A 5,127-nucleotide genomic window follows, 5' to 3' on the forward strand; every position below is an offset into this window, starting at 1 on the left:
CGTGTACACGCGTTTAACTTAGGGCAATGTCGCGTATAGGGAATAAAACACTGTTTTTTAAATTTTGGACCAGGTCTGGAAGGAGGGGTTGCCCTAGGCCATGAGTGCAGCATCACAAACCATAAGAGTGAGATTTGGAGCTATAACAATCATCAACATGTAACCTATAGGTGTAAATAGTAGAATTGAGTGTAGCCATCTCATACTTATATGAGAATCACCATGAACCATTGTTTCCTCATGTCATTTATTGCCTTATCATGTATTAGGTCATAGATATATTATCCATTTAAATACAAGTAAATATATGCTGAGAGCCATATATAACTGCTATCACAAAATATACATCTAACCAGCATAATAGGAAAATACTTACAATGAACATATCATCCATCAAAATACGTACATATATATATATATATATATATATATATATATATATATATATATATATATATATATATATATATATATATATATATATATAACATTACATTTACACATGAAAATCAATGGAATGAATTTCTCATTAATCAATGCAATGAACCAACCAGTGAGGGGACTACCACGTTCCACTCGACCATAGATTTGCTAAACCAAGTCTCTTTTCAACCAATCACCCCCATGCCATATTCCAAGCATGAATGTGGGACTCATAGAACACATCAAAAAACACCAATCAATGTGGATTCCATGGAAGTTCTCTTCCTACATCGTGAGGAATTTGAGTGCCTCCTAGTCTCTCAAGATTTACCGTGCATCTAGAGTCTGATCCAAGGATCGCTAGGCCCTATACTGAGACATACTCTCCAGGATTTACTATTCATTCCATCCTGGAATCACTAGGCCCGACGAAGAGAAAATCCACCTCTTAACTTTACTGTGTATCCCGCCATTCACTGATAAGGATTCCTAGGCCCACCGAGGCACACAATCTAGATTTACCACAATCCACAATTTGGTTCAGGGGTTACTATGCCAGTGGCTTCGTGCATTCTCAGTTTGGTTCAAAGACCACTACCACCATGTGTTTGTCAATTCGGAGATCCACCCCACTCAGCTTCAAATCGAATCCGGTCATTCCACATAATCTGCATGAGAGAACCCATCTCATCAAAGCTATCAAGAAATGGCAAGGCTAAGTTGGAAATACTATCACACCTGGAAAAAGCCATGGCATGGTAGAAAAGAAACACGTGCATTTCCATGCATACCAAATATAGCAAGAAAAATACACAAGCAAGTAGACACCTTCAATGAAACTTGTTGTACATCAACATTCCATAAACATATTATTCACCAAAAACATATGTCATAACTAGAGGTAAACAAAAATACCCAAGATTTCTTCATAAACAACTCTTTATTTATTTCCAATTCAGATTACAGACTCAAAACTTCCCTATGCACTCAGCTGGAGGGGTCTGCGCACTCAACTATGGATTCTACCTTAGGCCTCCGCGCACTCAGTTGCAAAGCCTTCTTCCTTCTATCTACATGCTTCTTACTTGCCCTTTTCTTCTCCAAAGATATAGACCTACTGGCTTAGACTCTTTAAGACACACCTATTGATACCATTTTTCATACAATTCCATGGCCCGCAGACCATGGGTGGGTCTTAAAACCGACTCAAACTTTACATAAACAAGGGGCTAAAACCCCTTTGACATCTAATCATCTACGCACTTAGCATCCACAAATCATGGAGAAATTACATTATTTACAACAATTACATCAAAAATTGGGTTATTTTAACCCCAAAACTGACCACAAGGGACCCCATCCCAAGATTTCACCTTCCTTTTCTCCTAATTTCCATTATTTTCATAAATAAAATCCAAATTATTGCCTCTCTCTACCCCTTGCATTTGAAAATTTCCTTAGCCATAATAAACCAAATGAACATCCATACTAGGATTGTTTTCCCACATTTAACTTGGAATACATGTCCCATGACCTTGGTTATTATTTTTCCTTTATTAACTTTATTACATGGAATTTTTTACCAGGATTGTTATAAAACCCTCCCCCTTAAGGGAACACCATCCTCAGTGTTCAATGACACCTACAACCAATAAGACTATTGTAAGCAACACATACTTCCCATAGAGCTTTATAACTTAACTCGATGCAATATTTAAAATGATCATCCTATTAAGAAGAAAGCCAATGTGACAACATAACAACATGACACCTATACCTCTTATTGAAGCTTTATAACACAACTCATGGCAATATTTATATCCATATCCATATACACATATACCAAAACATCACACCAAAAAATATTTCAAAGGCATTCGCTCAATTAGAAAATAGAGAAGGATACATAGCCCGCATTTGATCTGCCATCTCTCATCTAGCTTCATTGATCCCAAAATGCTTCCACTGCACTTTAACCTGTTTGATTGCTCAGTTCCAGAGAAAGAACATATTTCTTTGCAAAATAAAATGAGGTTCTGGCTGTAATTCTCCATCTCGATCCACCGAAAATACAAATTCATCAATCATATGATCAACATCTTTAACATGCTTCTCAAGAAATGACACATGGAAAACATCATGGAATTTCACTATCGGAGGTAGTGTAAGTATATAGGCTACTGATCCAATCCTTTCAAGAATCTTGAAAGGTCCACAAAACCGATGTTTCAGCTTGGCACGTGATCCAATCCTCAAGGAAATGTTTTTGGGATTGATGCACAAGTACACAAGTTCCCCAATCTAAAACTCCTTAAACTTCCTATTCTGATCCTCATAACTTCTATTTTTTTCATGTGATGCCTTCAAATTCTTCTTAATTACCTACATTTCATGTTCCATCTTTGCCAACCTATACATTCCTATCAACACGTTGTTCACTGTATCACTTCAATTGATGGGAGTATTACAACTCTGCCCATACAATGCCTCAAATGTACTCATCCTCAGTGACTCTTGATACCCATTGTTGTATGCAAACTCAACCAATGAAAGGTACTCCTCCCATCTCCTCTGTTGATGCATCAAATACATCCTAAACATGTCTTCCAGTATCATGTTGACCCTCTATGTCTGTCCATTTGCCTATGAATGATAAGTTGTGCTAGAGGCTAACTCTATGCCCAAACACGCAAACAAATCCTTCCAAAATCTAGAAGTGAACTTGGCATCCCTGTCTCACACAATATTCTTTGGAACACCATGAAACCTCACTACATCTCTGATGAAGACCTGTGCTACGTCACTAACTAAATAGGTAGACTTCATTGGAATTAAGTACACTAGCTTTGTCAACCTATCCCACAACCATGTTGGAATCATGTAGCCTAGATGTCCTCGGTAAAACTTTGATGAAATCCATGGAAATGATTCCCCATTTCCACTCTAGAATCAAAATCAGTTATAGTAATCCACTTGGGTGCTTACATTCTACTTTTACCAGTTGGCAATCTAAGAATTTAGCCACAAAATCTACCACTTCCTTCTTCAGATTCAACCAATAATACAACTTTTTCATCACTGTCAATGTATTCTAGTATCGTGGGTGCCTTGAATATGGTTTTTCATGGAATTGTCACAAGATAGTCTTCTTGAGATGATTGTCCTTCGACACATAGATCATGTCCCTAAATCTGACCAAACCATCTGTTGTGAAATGATAGACCACATCTTGATTACCTGTACTCTGTTGTAACCTATGCCTAAACTCCATGTACATGTCATCTTGCAATCTTTCCTATAAAATACTTGTAAGTATGTCCCATAAGAACTCATAGCTGCTATATGATTCACTTGCAATATAATGTTAAGAGAATCTACAACATGATTTTCTTTTATTTTAATGTACCAAATCACAAATTCAAACTTGCTTCATGGCCGACCATCTAGCTTGCTTGACATTCAGATTTGGTTGGCCAAATAGATACCTCAATCCACTATGATCGCTCATCAATACAAACCTCCTACTAAGAAGATAGTGTCTCCACATCTTCAATGCATGGATGATCGCTGCCAACTCAAGATCATGTGTTGGATAATTCTGTGTGTTCTCATTCAGTTTTCTTGATTTATAGCATACTACATGTCCTTCTTGCATTAGGACTCCACCAAGTGTTCTCTTGCAAGCATCTGTACATACCACAAACTCTTTTTCCAGATATGCAATCTTTAAAACTGGAGCATTTGTCAACAACTGCTTGTACTGCTCAAAACTAGTTGCACATTCCTCTTTCCATTCAAATTTATTACCTTTCCTTTGCAATGATGTAATGGGATAGCCAATTCAAGAGAAGTTCCTGATGAAACTCCTATAATAACTTGCTAACCCCACGAATGATCTTACCTCATCCACATTTCTAGGAACTTCCCATTCCATGATAGCTCTTATCTTTTTTGGATCCACTGCTATTCCTTCCTTGGAAACATGTTCAAGTAATGTACCTCTATTTGAAATAAAATTAATTTGATAAGATTGACATACAAATGATGCTCTCTTATAAATCTCAATATTGTTGCTAAGTGTTTGACATATTTTTCCTCATTCTTAGAATATACTAATATATCATGAATGAATACAATAACAAACTTGTCGAGATAAAGACACAACAGACTATTCATCAAGGACATAAAAATAGCTAAGAACTTTAACCGAAAGAGACCATGTATTCTATGTTTAGAAAAGGCACGGAAATTAAGCATAAAGAGATTGTACCTAGTTTTCTTTTACAGTTGCATTGAGCAAAGGTTTGAGCAACACTAGGAAAGCATGAAAGGTAGGTCATAAACGAGGCGACAAACTTGGGATAAATTGCAGGCCTTTCAATCACTTGACAATTTTTGCATTTAATCGAAGGCTTGAGTTATGTGTGTTAACTATGAATATTATAGAAATAATAGGTAAGCATCGCACCCAATGGCAAGTCGATTTTCCTGAATGCTTCACTGTTTTTCATGGATGTGCTATGTCAAATCTCCAGAAAAAATAAATTATGATTTGAATTTCATGAATTTGGTTCTCCTTATTACAGTTACTACCTATCTGTAATATTTTGTATAAAATTATGTCTACCTAGATGAAAAATGGATTATTTTCTGCCTATTTTCAAATTGTTTCACAAAATTTTGAGCAATCAGTCGAAAAATACA

Source organism: Pinus tabuliformis, chromosome J (assembly GCF_031772625.1).
Source record: "Pinus tabuliformis cultivar Carrire ecotype Pingquan chromosome J, CPIR1, whole genome shotgun sequence".
NCBI lineage: Eukaryota > Viridiplantae > Streptophyta > Pinopsida > Pinales > Pinaceae > Pinus > Pinus tabuliformis.